Source organism: Brachypodium distachyon, chromosome 5 (assembly GCF_000005505.3).
Source record: "Brachypodium distachyon strain Bd21 chromosome 5, Brachypodium_distachyon_v3.0, whole genome shotgun sequence".
Taxonomy (NCBI): Eukaryota; Viridiplantae; Streptophyta; class Magnoliopsida; order Poales; family Poaceae; genus Brachypodium; species Brachypodium distachyon.
The window spans coordinates 14,098,022-14,116,032 of NC_016135.3; the positions used below are offsets into that span (position 1 = coordinate 14,098,022).

Below are 18,011 nucleotides of genomic sequence, written 5' to 3' on the forward strand. Positions count from 1 at the left end.
TGAAGTCGCTAACCGGGAGCCCGAACCCGCGTTCGAAATGCCAAACGAAGACGACAAACTCACCGGGCTCAGGTGTCGGCACGACCTCGTCGTCGGGAATCCGGCACTCCACCTCCTCCGGGATCCGCCGGGTGCGACGGAGCCAATCAATGTCCGTCGGTGACACGTTGGAGCCCTCCCATCCGGCGTCCTCCTCGGTATGCTGAACGGCGGCGTCGACGGCGGCAGCATCACGGGAAGAAGAAGCCATGGCGAAAGAATAGATTTGGTTTGGCTCCGGCGAGAAAAGTGGCAGCGCAAGGCGAGGGCGAGCAAGAGAACGACGGCGAAAAGGCAGGCGAGTGTGAGCAAGAACGCAATGGCGAGCCTGGCTGCAGGAGGCAAGAAAGCGCGGCGGCAGAGGAGCTCCAAGCTTGCTTGCGACAATGGTGGGCGCGCGAGATCAGAGAGGGAACTACGGCTTCCGGGGGGGGGGGGGGGGGGAGGAAGTAAAAGACTTCCACCCCGTCCCCCTATTTATGGGCAAGCCGCAATCATGGGGCGTGGATCTTCCGCGCGCACGATTCTCGTGGCCAACGGTAAAACCGCGCATGATCATGGGGGCAATTAACCCCATAAATGGCACACGCACGCGATTACTGCGCAATGTGGCGCAGTGAATCCCGTCGAATCCGGGGAGATAAGGCAATGCATGGAAACCGAAATTCCCCCTCTTAATGGCCTGCCGGTTTTCCTATCTGATGGGACGACACGTTCGCCTCAAAAGACGCGCCGACAATACTTCTGATCTTATCTTTCCGTTGCTAAAGCAAAGCGCAGTATATGCGCGACAGGTGGCATTAATGTCGGCAGAAACGGGTTTTGTATGGCCGGCCGCGATAAAGAGAGGAATCTCGGCTCAAAGCTGAAAATACGAAAATGTCGGTGTTGCCAGATCTCGGCTAAGAAAGCTCGAGATCGTTTCGGCATTTTCCTTGGTCTAGCCCTACTAGACTTTGGGTTGTCTAAGTTTTGGGAAATTGTCGTGGCCCGACATCTTTTTCTGCCGGACCGCAACAGCTTCGGGGACTAGTGTCGGGGGGATGACCCCAGGTAGGGTCATGACGACACATGTTAGCTGGGATAACAAGAGCAAAGCCGGCGCAAGTAAGAACGCCGGCATCCTTAAGCTGACTTAATAACAGGCCGGCATACCAAAGGTATGCCGGCTTTGTCTTATGTGATTGCAGGATAAGCACGAGCTATCTGATCTCGGCTAAGGCCGGGATGCGCCAACGGTCTTATCGTGGGCACATGGTGCAAAGTAAAGCAGCGTTCTCTTTATGACGGAAAAGCAAACGTTGCTCTCGTCACTGTGCCGGGTGACTGCACAGTGACGCGCCGTAGAAATACTGATGACGAAGGCCCGAGCATGGCTACAGTGCGTGCCGCCTGGCAGTACGAAAAGCACAAAGCTGCATTGTCCCCTCCTGGACAATCCGGAGGGGACCATGGGGCGTTCCCGGCGGGCCCGGTGGTAGCTAGGGTTTGCTTTTGGTCCACATGTCAGTGTGACACCAGCGGCCTATAAATAGGAGCACCACCCCTCCTGTGAGAGGGGTTCCTCACTTAGCCATCTAGGGCTTTTCTTTCTTTTTCTTCCTCCTCAAGAAACACCTCAAGGAGCACCATTGTAGCCTCGATGTCTCGGGTAATACAACAATGCAGGAGTAGGAGCTTTACCTCATCTAGAGGGCTCTGAAGCTGGGTAAACACCGTGTGTTCTTGTACCGTGCGTGGTTCAGATCACGCCCTCCCTCCTCCGGTTCCTCCTTCGTCCATCGGCCCCATCTTAAGCCATCCCATGGTATCTGTCATGACACCACCACGACAATGATGATGATGATGATGGTAGTGGTGGTGGTGGTAGTGACGACGATGAGGAGGAGGGTATTGACAGTGGGGATGAAAATGACGATGATGCTAACTTTGAAGAAGAAGGCGTGTTTGATGTGGGAGGGGGATTGCGGGAGATTATGAGTGACCTCGATGGTGATGACAGTAATATGATCGAGTCCTTTAGCAGTGGCGACGAAGAAGCTGGTTGGATGATGTAAGAGTATAGGGATTGGATTTTTCTGAAGGATTGCATTGCCGTGGTGGATACAACAGCAAGGCTAGTTGTTGAAGGAAAAACAAGCTGATGGATCACTGATAGGATACTAGGCGTGTGCAAGTCTGTTAGGATACTAGGATCACTGAAGGAAATACATTTGTCAGATCTCAGATGTGTTGTGTTGTGTGTTGATGTCAGATCTCAGATGTGTTGTGCCGTCTCTTGATGAAATTTGGCAAGGCGGCCGTGTGCAAGTCAAACGACGGCACATGTAGGATCATTTTCACTGTTTCTAGCTCGTTTCTTTCGTGGCAGCTTATACTCGATATGTTTCATGAAGAATGAAGTGTTGGTCTCTGTTCTGTTTGTTAGGGTTCCGATTTAATTAATTTTCTGAATACCACCGACTAAGGCTGCGTTTGGCATTGCGGTGGATTCTCATAATCACGTTTTTCTCATCCGCTTTTCATTATTTTCGTGTTTGGCTAATCAACTTTTCGCTACTTTCGTGTGTATTTTTTCACAACAAATTATAAAATAATTTTAACACAGCACAGTTCAGCAATGCCAAACTAATCCTAAGTTTGATGAACCTTTTTTTCCACGCAAACTAAGCCTAAGTCTGATGAACCTTTTTTTCCACGCATTAAGCAAGCAATTCACTCGGCCTGCAAGGACATGTGTTCCATAATTCCAGGATGTGTAGAACATGTTAACTTGTAACGCCATGTAGTCCATTAACCATGAGACCACTGAAAATTGATGTCACGAACCATCTTACATTCCGGTGGCCTAGGAGTAGCACATAAGGATTTCAGAAATAAGCAGAGGATTTGCCAGAAGATGGGTCATACGGTCATACCCATCAGCTGGATCTTTTGCCTAAGCGAAGTAGTAGTTGATCCCTCCGAGGTAAGGGCGAATCGAGACCGAAAGCAACTAATAAAATAGCATAATCTGAACACATAGCTGAACACATAGCTAAATCCTTGTACGGCTTCCTCTATTTCTCAACGGAGTAATCACCGGTCGGTTTGATATCATCAACATGCAACAACAGAATAGCACGTCCTCGAGGATAAACTGATACGAACATGGCCGAATCACACTACGTCACGGAGTATATTCGAAGGCACTGTGTCTTGCCTCAAAAAACTCTGAAAATGCCTTAAAATATATTTTAAGGCTAATAAAAAAGTGTTAGAACTAATGGTGAAGGGAAAGAACTTTTGAGGCACTTTCTAAAACATGCCTTCAAAATCAGGATTTAAGGCAATTCAAATAAAGCCATGAATTAAAATTTGAGGCATTTTTGAACAATGCCACCAAATAAATTTTCAGGCACATTATAAAATTGCCTCAAATTTAAATTTAGGCACTTCTGAAAAATGCCACTAAATAAATTTTCAAGCACAATACAAAATTGCCTTGAAATTCAAATCAAGGCTCATTTGGAAAAGGCCTCAACAATCAGGTGTTAGTACTACAATCTGATTACACTATTCAGTAGTACCAACTTCATATAATTCAATTGACGATAAGCATTCAGTTCAATACAAGTGTTGTAACACGAATAGTTGATTCTACACTTCATCAAGACAAGTATTCACATTCAGGTCAGGACAACATTCCCTTCAAAACAACACTCTCACTTCACTCATGGTAGCATTGGAACTCTGTTCTTCTTCTTTCTTGTCTTCTCAGGAGTAGTCTGTGACTCTGAGCCATCGGTAGCCATCCAGGTCATGAATTTCCAATGTCTGTAGCCACCTTCCCTCGGTAGTTAGCAGATTCCTATGACGGTGTAAGATTGTTGGTTTCGTTATCAAGCTAGGGCAGAAATTGGATGGCAAGGGAAATTTTGAGCTTGAGGAAGAGAAAAGGCTGTTGTGCATACCTAACTGATTTGCATTTTTAATGTCATTAATCAGAATGAGAAGTAATCGTGATACAGCTACAAATTAGAAACGAATATGTCAACGTTACAGAAGAGGAAAGGAGAAAACACTACCTTCTTGAGAGGAGCAGATTAACCAATACCCAGTACCTATGCAAGTATAATTCTCATATGTCAGTACATATGCAATTATAAAACTCAAATGATTTGTCATAATCTGTTAATCCTTCTTCTCAATGGCACTTCAGTGCCAGAAATAAACTTAGCTCCATCTTCTTAGACCTTCAGTAAACCTACATACTCAAATTCAGTGAATCATGCTTGAAGAAACTTTAAGTGAATAGGCATACAAAATATGACATATAACAAATTGCACGATTCGAAATGTATATATGAAGAAAGTACAGACAGGAGGTAGACACCATTGCCGGTACAGTGTACCAAAATAGCAAATGTAACCAACTACAATATACAATGTGACCAACTATATGTCTTTTTGCAAAGCCTAGTTGCTGTTCTAACTCCTTGTCCCTAACCTTGACTTTACCTGCATTCATAAGTCACCAAGGAGAAATGGACATGCCAATATGCAGGCAGTGCTTCTGCAAGAAAAAGAAGTTATCCCGACTAGGACATGAAACATGTTATATACTGAAAAATCAAATTTGCAAGGACAAATGACATATTGTGCATGGCAGTTATAGTTGAAGGTTAATAGAAAATTGGGAAATAAAATCAAGCTTGGCATCCTGGTTTACCTGGTGCAAACGAGCTCTTTTCTGAACTTCATGAGCTCAATGTGTTTTCCACCATGGGCTTCCAAGGCTCTTGCTGCAAAAGGTAACACACCAGGACTTAACTATATGAAAGGCCTAAGAAGAAACTTGAGATAACCACGCGAATCCAACACAAAGTTAGGCGCTATGATCACACACGTACAAGCTTTTTAACAACTAATGGAATCAAACAATTTAGTAGCAGCGTACGAGCATGAAATAAATAATCAACATTTGGTGACATGGACTCATTTAACTATGCGTACCTATGCCATTCCCACTTATCGATCTGTAGAAGGAGATCAGCCTGCAATACTATAGGATTGACACTTCCATTGTTGCCAACATGAGAGAAGCTACCTGAGTCCATTAACGAGCAAATGTGAGAGTTAAAACTCATATTACAGTGTAAACCATTTCTGATTATCATTAGGACAAAATACTACTCTCAGATGCTAGCAATGCATGGAGTTCTAGTTAACCAAGGAAACTTAAGAAATATCACACAAGGATAAAGTGTATAACTAAAGGCGGCCAAACAAGAAATATCACAAACACCTTGTGTGCATCCAATGTCATGAACAAAACACAACAAAACAAATAAACACAGATTGGCTAGGGATAGAAAGGACGAAGAACTCATGTTCCGAATTACGTTAATCATGCGGTGCAGCGGCTAATTCGGCACGATTGTCCCCTCCAAAGTCGCCGAAGTTCGTCAAAGGAGGTGGTGCAGTGGGAGAGGAGTAAGTAGCCGGAGGGGAAATTGGCGAGCAAGAGGCATCAAAGGTCCATGACTAGTTATCTTCTTCCCCGCCGCTGTCCGCCACCAATTCAACGACGTCATTCACCGGGTCACCGCCGATCTCGAAACCTGTTGATTTGGGGATTAGTCGCACGACTACTGGGGGAGCTGGAGGCATCGAGGACGGTGACGAGGTCCCCAACGACGTGCAGGACCTCGAGGACAACAAGCCCGCGGTGGAGATCGGCGATGGCATGGGAAATTAGCGGCGGCGACTCGGCGGCGGCCATGAGAGCGTGAGAGACGCCAGGGGCTGCGCATGAGACAGAGGCATAAATGAGATGGAGTATTTTTTTTCCCGTCACTAGGACCCACCAAATAGATATACACCGTTAAATCGGTGGAAGGGTAGTTGTTTAAAAAGATAAAATTGGAGGGGATTTATGCATAAAAGTATAGAGTTTCAGAGGCACTTTTAATGAAATAGCCTTTATAAATAACAGTGACAATTTTACAAATTGCCCTAAAAAATTGGATGAGTGTTTTTTTTTAAAGATGCCTTCGATGTTGAAATTTTCTGAGCATTCTTATCATTATGGCTTTGATGTTGAAATTTTTCAAGGCATTCTTATTATTATGCCTTCGATGTTAAACAATTTCGAGGCATTTTTTCTAAAAAGCCTTTAATGTTAAAAGTTTTCGAGGCATCTTGATAAAATTGCCCTAATTGATTTCATTTTCTAGGCATTACATAAAACTTGCCTCCTATAATAAATATTTGAGGCAATTTGCAAAACTGCCTTTGCCAAAGTGCCTTTGAATATACGTCGTGACGTAGTGTCCGCCCAGCTGCTTTGCGGGAGTTGCGCAATGCGTGGACCCATCCCGTAGTGGCTTCTGCGTCGGGATATCCTGGCCTCCACGTGGCCTGAGCAATATCCATCCATCGATTCCTAAATCGCTGCTGCTCAGCTGCGACCAGGAAGTGTTGCTTTGCTTGCTGTAGAAAAAGAAGTGCTGCTTTGTTTCTTCGTTTTCTCGCTGCTGTTGCCGCTTGCTGTTGTATACACAGAGCACTCTCTTCTTCTGACTGTTTTGACACGAAATTTTTTATAACTTGAGTGTGGGTCTTCTGGCTGTTTTGGCACGAAAATTTTAAAACTTGAGTGTGGGACCTGTGGGTTTTCGGTCGATTCACTACGTAGAAATTAATCAATATGTACACATAGAAAAACAACGTCACTTTCACATATATCTGAATGTGTGAATATGTACCGGCGCGCCCAAACCTACTTGCCGTCTTATCGGTGTCAGTTTATCTCGGCTTACTTGACAGTTTATCAGTACCTACTTATCAATTTAACTATGTTTATCCAAACTTACTTGCCAAATAATTGTACTTATTTGCCGGATTAATTGTGGTTTCTTGCCTGGATTAAGTGTGTATACTTGTCAGGTTGGCCGTGCCTAATTCCGGGTTAATTGTGGTTACTTGCTGGATTAACCATGTCTAGTTGCCGGCTTAATTGTGGTTACTTGCCGGGTTAACGGTGTTGAATTGCCGATTAATTGCGGTTACTTGCCGGGATAAGTGTGTCTACTTGCCAGGTTAGCCATGTCTAAGTGCCAGGTTAATTGTGGTTACTTGCCGGATTAACTGTGTCTAATTGCCGGGTTAATTGTGGTTACTTGTCCGGTTAACTGTGTCTAATTGCCAGATTAATTCATGTTCGTTGCCGGGTTAGTCGTGCCTACTTGCCGTGTTAAATGTGTCTGCTTGCCAGGTTAGCCGTGTCTACTTGCCAGGTTAAATGTGGTTACCTTCCGGATTAACTATGTCTAATTGCCGAGTTAATTATGGTTACTTGCCGGATTAACCATGTCTAGTTGCCGGCTTAATTGTGGTTATGCCGGGTTAACGATGTTGAATTGCCGATTAATTGCGGTTACTTGCCGGGATAAGTGTGTCTACTTGCCATGTTAGCCATGTCTAAGTGCCAGGTTAATTGTGGTTACTTGTCGGATTATCTGTGTCTAATTGCCGGGTTAATTGTGGTAATTTGCCAGGTTAACTGTGTCTAATTGCCAGATTAATTCATGTTCGTTGGCGGGTTAGTCGTGCCTACTTGCCGTGTTAAATGTGTCTGCTTGCCAGATTAGTCGTGCCTACTTGCCAGGTTAAATGTGGTTACCTTCCGGATTAATTATGTCTAATTGCCGAGTTAATTGTGGTTACTTGCTGGGTTAAATGTGTCTAATTGTCAGGTTAATTGTGGTTACTTGCCGAGTTAACTTTGTCTAATTGCCAGGTTAATTGTGGTTAGTTGCCAGGTTAAGTGTGGTTGACTTGGATATGGCCCACCAGGTCCTTTTTTTTCGTGAACCAATATCCGAAGAACCACATTCATTTTCTGCTGCTGCTTATGGATAATCACAGTAACTATTGAGGAACCAACGACGGGGTGGGGTGGCCTCATGCGCGGGGCGCCGCCGCCGCCCAAAGGGGAAACCCTAGGGGCTGGAGGGGCTGGCCCAGCTGGACCGCGCGGGATGGGCCGGCCTATCGGCTAAAAAAAAGGGGGGGAAATGGGCTGGGAACCCAAAATGCATTTTGGACCAAGAATTTTGCGTTTTAGTCCGGGATGTTTTAGTAAATCACACGCTTTTTATCCCTATTGTGTTATTTTGCAAATATATGTCCCTGGAACTGTCTGTTTTATCTAAATCGCATAATTAGGCCAAATTTGCTTCGGGAATGTACTCTTTGGGCGTTTTTTGCCCTTTGCACTTGCTTAACATGCCATTAATATTAACATGCTTTGATTTAGTGCTTTTTGATGCTGTATATTAATTGTTCAAACACTTTTAATCTATTATGAAGCATAGGATCACATGTTTTTAATATTGGAACGCCAGATTAAACCACAAATGTATTTTTCATCGCAAATTTTCATTGGAATCTAAATGGAATCATGCATATTTGCAGATGTCGGCAATCACCAAGCGCGAGTTTGACGAACTTGCACAGCATGGTAGTAACTACCTTGCATGGGCGACTGATGTGGAAATCTGGCTCGAGGGTTAACAACTCTTGAGCCCGATTGGCTTGGGTGGCAAGGGTGCCCCTGCCGCCACGTCGGCTGAGAATGCCCAGGCTTTGCATTTCCTACGCAAGCACCTCCGCGCCACACTCAAGATTGTGTACATGGCTGAGCGGAGTGCCTTAGCCTTATGGACCGCCCTCAAACGCTGGTTCGAAAGACTGAAGTACTCCACCCAACCCCAGGCAGAGGCGGAATGGGCCCGGTTGAGGTTTGCGGATTTCCGGTCCGTTGGTGAGTACAACTCGGCTTTACACCGAATTTGTACTCGTCTTCAGCTACGCGGTGTTACAGTCACCGATAGCCAGAAGATTGAGAAGACTCTCTCAACCTTTCATCCGGATGCCGTGCAGTCCTCCCGGAGCTACCGGCAGGCGAACTACAAGGAATATTCTGAGCTGATCGACATCCTCTAAGTGGCTGAGGCGCATGAAAAGGTTCTCAAAAAGAACTTTGTTGTGCAACCACTGGGGGCTAGTGCGCGCCCAGAAGTGCAGGCCAACGCTTTCAAAATCCGCAAGCCCCTCAAGAAGAAGAGGGGCAAGAGGGGCAAGAAGGCAGGGAAGGACAAGAAGGAGGCCAAGGTGCCAAAGGGGCCCCAAGTGTGTTTCAGGTGCGGCGGGAAGTCTCGTTATTCCCGCGAATGTCGTGCACCTCAGCACGTAGCGGATGCTTATAAGGCGAGGAAGGCACATGAGGCCAACCTCACCATCTACGGAGGGGGGGGGGGATCTGTGACGCCGCCACAGATGATCCCTATGCCACCATCCTTGGCGATATTACAGGCATCCACTACTGACACCACCACACCGATGGATGTTGAGCCCTCGGGGAATCCTCCATCTGGTCTGGATTTGGGAGACCCTGCGGCACTTTTCACCATGGAGGACATGACCGCAAATCCGGATGGCAATGGGTACCCGATACCCGCATACCCGACGGGTATGTACCCGTTTAAGATACGGGTATGGTAAAAAAAAATACCCGCGGGTATGTAATTGGTAAAATCCTGTACCCGATGAGTTTGGCGGGTATGGGTATGGTATTGGGGTACCCGAACCCGTATACCCGCACCTGCATAGACAACCCACTTCAAAAGCCCAGTAAATCTTGCCTAGGCCCAACCCAATAACATTGATATATAATACCGGAATCTCCACTCTCCAGACCTAACCCTAGATCCTCCGCCAGACGCCACACGCCCACGCGCCCCCGCGGGCGGGCCGCGGCCGCCTCCTCCCTCCACCCTCCTCTTCCCTCTGCCGCCGCCAGGGCCAGCCGTCTGTCGACCGTCGCCCTGCCTTCTCCCTCCTCCACGGGCCACGGCTCCCTCCGCCGAAGCCCCGCACCCCACCTCCCTCACTGCTCCCTCCGCGACCGGCTAACCGGCGAGCCGCCTCCTCCCTCCTCCAGTCCGACCGGCGAGCCCGCCTCCTCCCTCCTCCAGTCCGACATGGACATCGACTTCGAGCTCGAAGGCAGCGACACCGGCGACGGCTCCGGATGCAACGGCAAGAGCGACCACACGACTCCAACGCCGACTCCAAGCCCCTCGCCGGAGCCCTCTGACCTCAGAAATCACGAGGTATTCACCCTGACCCGAGTACATCACCGACGGCAAGCCCTTCCCCAGATGCACCTTCCTCCTCTGTCCCTCGGCCGCCGGTGCCACTGCCACCACCGGGATCAAGGAAGCGATTGGGGTATCTACTTGGTGTTCGTCCCAACTCGACCAAGGTGCAATGTGGCGGCTCCAGCACGTCAGCTCCACCGCGTTTGCAACCTGCCGGCGTGGTGGCCGGGGCCAGACCAAAGAAGCGCCCTAGCCCACTTGGTGGCGCAAGCGATGCCAAGAACAGCAACAAGGGGAAGGGCAAGGAGGACAGCGACAAGGGGAAGGGGAAGGTGGACAGCGACAATGGGAAAGGCAAGGTTACATGGTGAGCCAATTTCTGAAAATTTTGTGAATGAAAATTTGTTGTTTTGTACTGTGTAATCCAGTAATTGTGGTATTTTGTTCACATGTTCTGATTTTTTGGTAATGTGTAATTGTGCAAGCTCCTATTTAATATTAAGCTAGTTGTCTTACTGTAGTGGCAGTAGTTGGTTTATTGAACTTTTGTATGGCCTGTGTAGTGTATGCATGAATGTCTAGCTAGTTGTTTCATATTATGCCCTTATTTATACTTGATATGCATGAATTTCTGAAATCTGAATCATGGAATGAATGAGATTTATTTATGCTGCTATTTCTGGTCTCAAAATTGCAAGTGTTACAAGCTGCAATAGCCAAGCCTTACAAGATGGTCAATCTGAATCGGTGAATGAAGATGGAGAACGTGTGGTCATTTCGGATGAAGATGAAGATGATGTTAAGGAGATAACTCCTGCAGCCAAGCTTAGGCTAACTTCTAAGGTCTGGAAAGAGATGGAAAAGAAGAACATCAATCGAGAGTGGAAGGCCATCTGCAACTATTGTCACAAGGAACTTACTGCAACATCGAAGAGTGGCACTACACACTTGAAGGAGCATCTGAAAACCTGTACTCAAAGGATGTTGAAGACAAAGGGTGGGAAAACCTTGAATCAAGCTGCACTAAGGATGAATGCTCAAGAGGATGGGAAGGTGTCCGTGGAGAATTACATTTTTGATCAAGACGTGGCTAGAGAAGAGCTTGGTAATATGCTAGTTTTGCATGATTACCCATTGTCAATTGTAGACCATGCTGGCTTTAGAGGTTTGTAGGTGCACTACAACCTCTATTCAAGCTACATACAAGAAATACCATAAGGTAATTTTGTTACTTTCAATAATTCTTGTGTAAGCTGATTTCTTTGGAATGATTTAGGTAGAATAACATATGTTCTTTTCCTGGTATAGGAAGGATATTATTGGAAGATACAACTCTGAAAAAAAGAAGGCCATTGAGTACATGAGCATGGTGCAATCAAGAGTTGCAATCACCACTGATATGTGGACTGCTGACAACCAAAAGAAAGGCTACATGGTTGTTACAGCCCATTTCATTGATGAATCTTGGAAGCGTAGGAACATCCTCATGAGGTATGTTGCTGTCCAATTAAATATAAATGCTTTAATATGTTGATGTCCACTTAAATATGTTGTTGTACACTTATTTATGTTGCTGTCCAATAAAGATTAAATGCTTAAATATGTTGTTGTACACTTAAATATGTTGCTGTCCACTTATTTATGTTGATGTCCAATAAAGATTAAATGCTTAAATATGGATGTCCACTTATATATGTTGTTGTACACTTAAATATGTTGTTGTCCACTTAATTATGTTGCTGTCCTTGTGCATATTGTAGGTTTATTTATGTGCCAGCACCACATACTGCTGAAGTTATAGCTGAACATCTTCATGATTCTTTGGTTGAATGGAACCTTGATGAGAAGTTGATGACCGTGACTGCTGACAACTGCACATCAAATGACAAGGCAATTGAGATGTTGGTGGACAAGATAGGGAAGTCGAAGCTGCTGTTGCAAGGTACAATGCTTCACATGAGGTGATGTGCTCATATTTTAAATCTGATAGTAAAGGATGGATTAGATGTGATGAAGTCTGCTATAGAAAACATTAGAGAGAGTGTAGCATATTGGACTTCCACACCGAAAAGAGTGGAGAAGTTTGAAGAGATTGCTAGGTTTAAGAAAGTAAAAATTACCAAGAAGTTAAGACTTGATTGCAAGACTAGGTGGAATTCATGTGTCATTATGCTTGATACAGCTTTGCCCTATAGAGTTGTGTTTGAACGAGCCAAACAAGTTGACAAGTAATACGAGAATCTCCCTACTCCTCAAGAATGGGAGTTTGCTTCAGAGGTTGTAGATAGGCTTAAAATATTCTATGAGATAACCAAGCTATTCTCAAGAACAGATTATGTCACTGCAAATGTCTTCTTCCTTAAAATTTGTGAACTTAAGCAGAAAATAAGGATGTGGGCGACCTCGTCTGATCCAGTAATACAAGCAATGACAGCAAGCATGACAGAAAAATTTGACAAGTATTGGCGAGATATCCAAGGTCTCATCGCCATAGCTACCCTCCTAGATCCTAGGTATAAGAAGCACATGTTGATTTGTTGCTATTGCATGCTCCATGGCTTTGAGCCATCATCCTGATGGAGAGGACGCCGTACACGGATGGCATCTTCATCACGTCGTAGGCGCAATGGGTCGCCGCCATGAACTTGATCAGCGCCGGCCGACCAAGGATCCCGTTGTAAAGCAACGGGGGGTGCTCCATGTCGAACACTATGTGCTCGATCCTGAACGCTTCCCGGGACCCGAAGGTCACCGGTAGCGTGATGCGCCCCAGGGGGCGCACGATCCCGGGGTTTGCTCCCCGGAACGGGTCAGTGGGATTCAGCTGCTCCACTGGCAACTGCAGCTTCTCCACCAACCTGGCGGACAGGAGGTTCAGCCCCGCTCCGTTGTCCACCAGGACCTTGGTCACCGTCATGTTGCTGATGATCGGTGAGACCACGAAGGGTATGACCCCTGAACCCAGCTGCCGCGCTGGGTGATCGTCGGCGCTGAAGGTGATCGGCACATGCGACCACCTCAGCGGCTGCTGCGGCTCCGCGTCTTGCAACAGCGCGCATACGTCGCGGGTGAGGCGCTTCACCGTGGCATGAGATGGGGGAGCGTGCTCCCCCATGGATGCAGGCTACGCCGCGGGGCTCCTGGAAGCCCGGCTCATCGCCGCCGGTGCAGTCGGACTCGCGCTGTTCCTCAGCACGAGCCCTGTCCCATCCCCAGGGAGGGCGCTCCCTGCCAGCGCGGGCTTGGCCGCGTCCCCCCTGGGCCTCCTCCCTGCCAGCGTTACCGCCGGTAGGCTTCGGCCCCGCTCTGGGGTCGTTCGGGTAATATCGGGAGAGATGCCCGATGTCGCCGCAATTGAAGCAGGCGCCGGCCGCTCGGCGCTCTTTATGGCGCTGCTCGCGCCGCTGCTTGATATCCTGCAGGATGCGGCAGTCCTGCGCGTCGTGGGTGGAATTGGCGTGGATGGGGCAGCGGGCCGTGTCGCATTGCCTGCCGCCAGACCCGCCACCAGATGAAGCCTTCTTCACGGGCCTCAAGGTAGCCCCCGAGTCCGCGGCGAGGACTTGCTTCCCGGTGCGCTTGCGGGAACTCTTCTTCTGCGAACCCTCTCTCGGGCTCGCGGCAGCTTTAGCTGCAAGTTCGGGTGCTAAGCGCCCTTCCTCGGCCATGGCACATTTGTGATGTGCGCCAGGGCGTACAGATCCTGCGTCATCCGGATCCAATGCGTGCTCGGCTTCTCGCGCATGTTAGGATCGCAGACGTTGATGGCAAAGGTGTTGACGATGGCGGCAGCCTCCGCCTCAGGGATGGAGTAGGAGAGATTGGAGAAGCGGTTGACGAAGCTCCGCAGCGTCTCTCCCGGCTTCTGCACTACAGTGTGCAGCTCGCGTGATGGTGGGCGACGAGTTCGAGGAACCCTCTGGGTCTCCACCTCCCGGGCCTCCCTGCGGGGGAGGGTTTTCCCCCTGTCGCGAGGCGCGGGGCGCGTCTCCGCATCCCGGATTCTGCCCGTGGCCTGAGCCTGCCGGGGACGCCTTCGCCCTATGGCTGTTGGGCGGCGAGCGCGAGGAGCGCGTCCAGCTCCTCGCTCCATGCCTCTTGCGCCGGCGTGCCCTGGGGCGGCTCGTAGCGCACCATGACTCGCGCGGCGATGATGGCCTCCGCCGGGGTTCGCGCGGGAGGCGGCCGGTTTCCCGAGCGGCTGCCCTCTGCTCTATCCCCGACCGCACCCGGTTGAGCCGGACGCGAGCCGGTCGGCGTCGCCCGCGACGCTCCGTGCTCCTCGTGCGGCTGCTGCCGCTGCTGCGGTTCGTCGGCCCACGGGTCACCCCGCTGTAGAGCACAGGCGGTGTTGTAGCCGCTTGTGCGGCTGGCTCCGGCGCTAGGAGCCGCCGGCCCTCTCGACCGGTTGTCAGCCGATGGTCGAGGAGGCGGCGGTGGCAGCTGTGACTGCTGCGCTGGGGTAGACTCAGGATCACCCTGCTCCTGCGATGCGCGTGGCACGTCGTGCGGCCGCGTGTGCGCCGCTGGGGCCACACGCAGGTCGATCCTCGAGTCACCGGCCCGCTTGGGGGGCATGGTGGCCGATTCTGTCGTCGAGGATGACGGGGCCGGTGTTGGTGTAGACACTGCCGCCGGCCGTCACCGGCGAGCTCTCCTCGCGCGCCCCCTACCTGGCGCGCCAGATGTCATCGCACGGGGCTCCGACACCGGGGATGCGCGGGCACCCCCTTTTAGGTTCGGCAGTGGGCTACGGGGATCGCTCCGGCGATCGCCGGCGAGGCCAATGCAAGGGGTAAGAATGCAATGAACACAAAAACGTTTTTTACCCAGGTTCGGGCCACCTTGCGGTGTAAAACCCTACGTCCTGCTTGTCTTAGCTTGTTATTATCGTAAGACGGCGGGTTTACAGGTTCCTAGGGAAGGGTACCCAGGTGCTCTCTATTTGGCTAAGTGCTCTTTGCTATTCTGGGCTACTACCAGTGGAGAACCACTTGCTTGTTGCATGTGCCTCCCGGGAAAAAGGAATCCTTTTACCGTTGGCGGGGGTCCTCCTTTTATAGCCAAGGGGATGCCACAGGTGCCACGGTGCATGGATTACAAGTGGCGAGCAGGGAGCTTGGGCAGCTCCTCCTCAGTGCGCTGGCATGCATGCATGAGCGCCAACCCCGAGGCTAGGGGTCTAAGGCCTAAAAACTAGCCCTGGGCAGCCACTGTTTGCCTGACTAGACGGATAACCCCCCTCCTACCGGATCATTAAATGCGTCGTGCGCTTCACCCCTTGTCCTGACGGAACGGCACACCGGCGCCTGCCGCGCGCCCACGTGGCACTGCTGCCTTGTCCGCTCAGCCCCGCCCTTGCGGAGGAAACCGGTGCCCGGGAACGCCTCCTCCCGGCAAGTACCTTTCTGGGAGGTGCCCAGGCGGGAATATCCCCGAAGCCCCGCTAGCCCTTCCGGGCTGGTAGCTTGCCGGGCAGCCTGCACGTGGCCGCCCGGGGTGAGGTCCTTCCGGGAACCCAACGATGCGAGCCACGCGTCGTGCAGCGGTGGTGCCCCGGGTGCCGCTGGTGCGACAGTTACATATTTTAATTGCAATGAATGAATCAACAGCGAGGGCTGATAAACTAACAATGAGGGTAAGAGTGAAGACTAATACTAAATTATAAAACTGATAATGAAAACAAATGAGGGCTGATAAAATAAGGATGAAGACTGAGAAACTAAAGATAATGAAAATGAAACTAAGACTAATCGCAACAAACTGAGGAAGAGACTAAAAACTGAACTGGAACAGTTTCAGTTTAGACTTGTATTGTTGTAGACTTGGTAGTTTCAGGTTTGATACTGAAGCCTGATAAGAAAGATATCAAAACCACCCAAATTTTATTTGAAAAACAAACTGGCCGAGGCCAAGGGAAGGGGTTGTAGTTACAGTTCGCTCGAGATCGCTGCTGCTGCCGACGCCATCTCCACCCTTTCTCCTCCCTTCTGCAACTTTGAGGAACTCACCACTCAGACATATAGGGGGGGGGGGGGGGGGAGCAACACACAGCAGCACAAAATACTAAGAGAAAAAAATCAAACAGTCAAAACACCATATCCCCTAGAAGCCAAGCACTGATTTCCTTGGAATCAGCTTGCACACTTTGACAAGCTGCAACGCAGCAACAAGACATATCCATTCCGCCCAGGAGCTCACCAAGCACTCAACCCAGCATTGGATGGCCACTTTATGGCACAAAACAGGGCACCAAGTTTGCAGACTGGGAATTGGGACTCTCTCTCTCTCTCTCTCAAGATTGAAATTTCACTCTCAAGTAATTGGAATTTCACCTGCAGTTGGCTCATAATGGATCGGACCACTTTGTTCCTCAAGATCTCTCAAGTAATTGGAACTCATGCAGATTGAGAATTGGGATGGTTCATAATGGAACCACGTCAATTTATGGTGGGATTTCATTGTCAGCTATGTTTCTTCATTAGTTCCCTAAAACTGTAAAGTTGTGATAGGCCTAATGCCATTTGATAGTACTATGTATGTTCAATCAACAGTAGATGAATTGCTAATTGTTCTTTTAGTATAAACTGCAGGAGAGGCTCCCACTGTAAAAAAAACTGATTGCTAATTGTTAAAGTTAATTGAGCTATGTATTCCATATATACAACATGTCAGCCTTTGTCCTTGTGTGTGCGAGCATGTGTGTGTGTTTGTGTGGTACTTTACTTGCAAATATAATCATGTTAAGAAAGGAAGTTCCACCCTCAAGAAAAAGGTATCTGATAAGCCTTCTTGCAGGTCCGCTCTGAGTTTTTTCTCAAATGTGTTGGTTTATTATACTAGTGTGTTCAGAACATGTAATATAAAGAGGGAAGCAGGTGTAGTGCCAAATTTTAAGCCACAAAGTTTTCTTTAGGTCTGCTATTCAAGATAGCCTTTCGTCAGCCCTTGATTACATCTCCTACCATGAATGTCCTATTTTCTGTCTATTTCTCATATATTTTCCGAAAGCTTTAATGTCTATGTTGCATTAGTTTGCAATGGTATGCCTATTCCAAATCATCTTTCATATTGCAATTAAATTGAAAGTCATCTTCAGTGACTTTTTGGTCGTTATCCCTTGTTCGATTGAAGAGAATGTTCCGGTTGTAATCAACTTTGTCCCTGGCAGCGACCACGCCGTACACATAGAGCGGCCACTTTAAGTTGGCTTTGATCTCGGCGATCTTGAAAGAAAAGATCTGCAAGCTGGCCCCGGTGGTAGATTTTTATTCCGGGCGTGCAGTGTGTAAAGTGCATGGGGCTCAACGTGGCTGTAGCAGCAGCAAGCAAATCAAGCGAGAGGAGTTGTCAGGAATCAACATGAATAATTCACTTAATCAAGGAAGAAAGAGTAATGTGAGTAGTGCTAGCTTACTATTTGTTTCTAAGCTACAGCTCAGGAGTGAATGCTTCTGGGCCCCAAAGTATCTAGCATAAACTCGCTCCTCCGTTGCCATCTCCTCCATCTCCTCCTTGGTGGGCTCCTGATTCATACTGTAGTACTCATACATGTACTCCTCAGGGTCTTGGAACGGGATCAGCTGCAGCTTGTCCTCAATTCGCTTGGAAGGCCCGGCCTCACCTTGCTCGGTCGTGCCATTTGTTTTGCCTTCTTCCTCCTCCTCACCCTCACCCCCACCCCAACCCCCACCCTCAGTCTCCGGGCAAACCACCGGGAACGTGGGTATCTTCGGCCGATGCTTCCGCCGAACAGTAGTAGTATCAAACATCCTGCCTCTGCCACTCCTGGATCTGGGTTCTTCTTTTTTTTTTCTGCCCCCG

The 18,011-nt window shown here is 48.7% G+C and overlaps 1 pseudogene; it reads left to right on the forward strand.

Annotated features, from left to right (window-relative positions):
* The first annotated feature begins 9,791 nt into the window (after positions 1–9,791).
* LOC106865470 lies at positions 9,792–16,866 on the forward strand (annotated as a pseudogene).
* Positions 16,867–18,011: the final 1,145 nt, after the last annotated feature.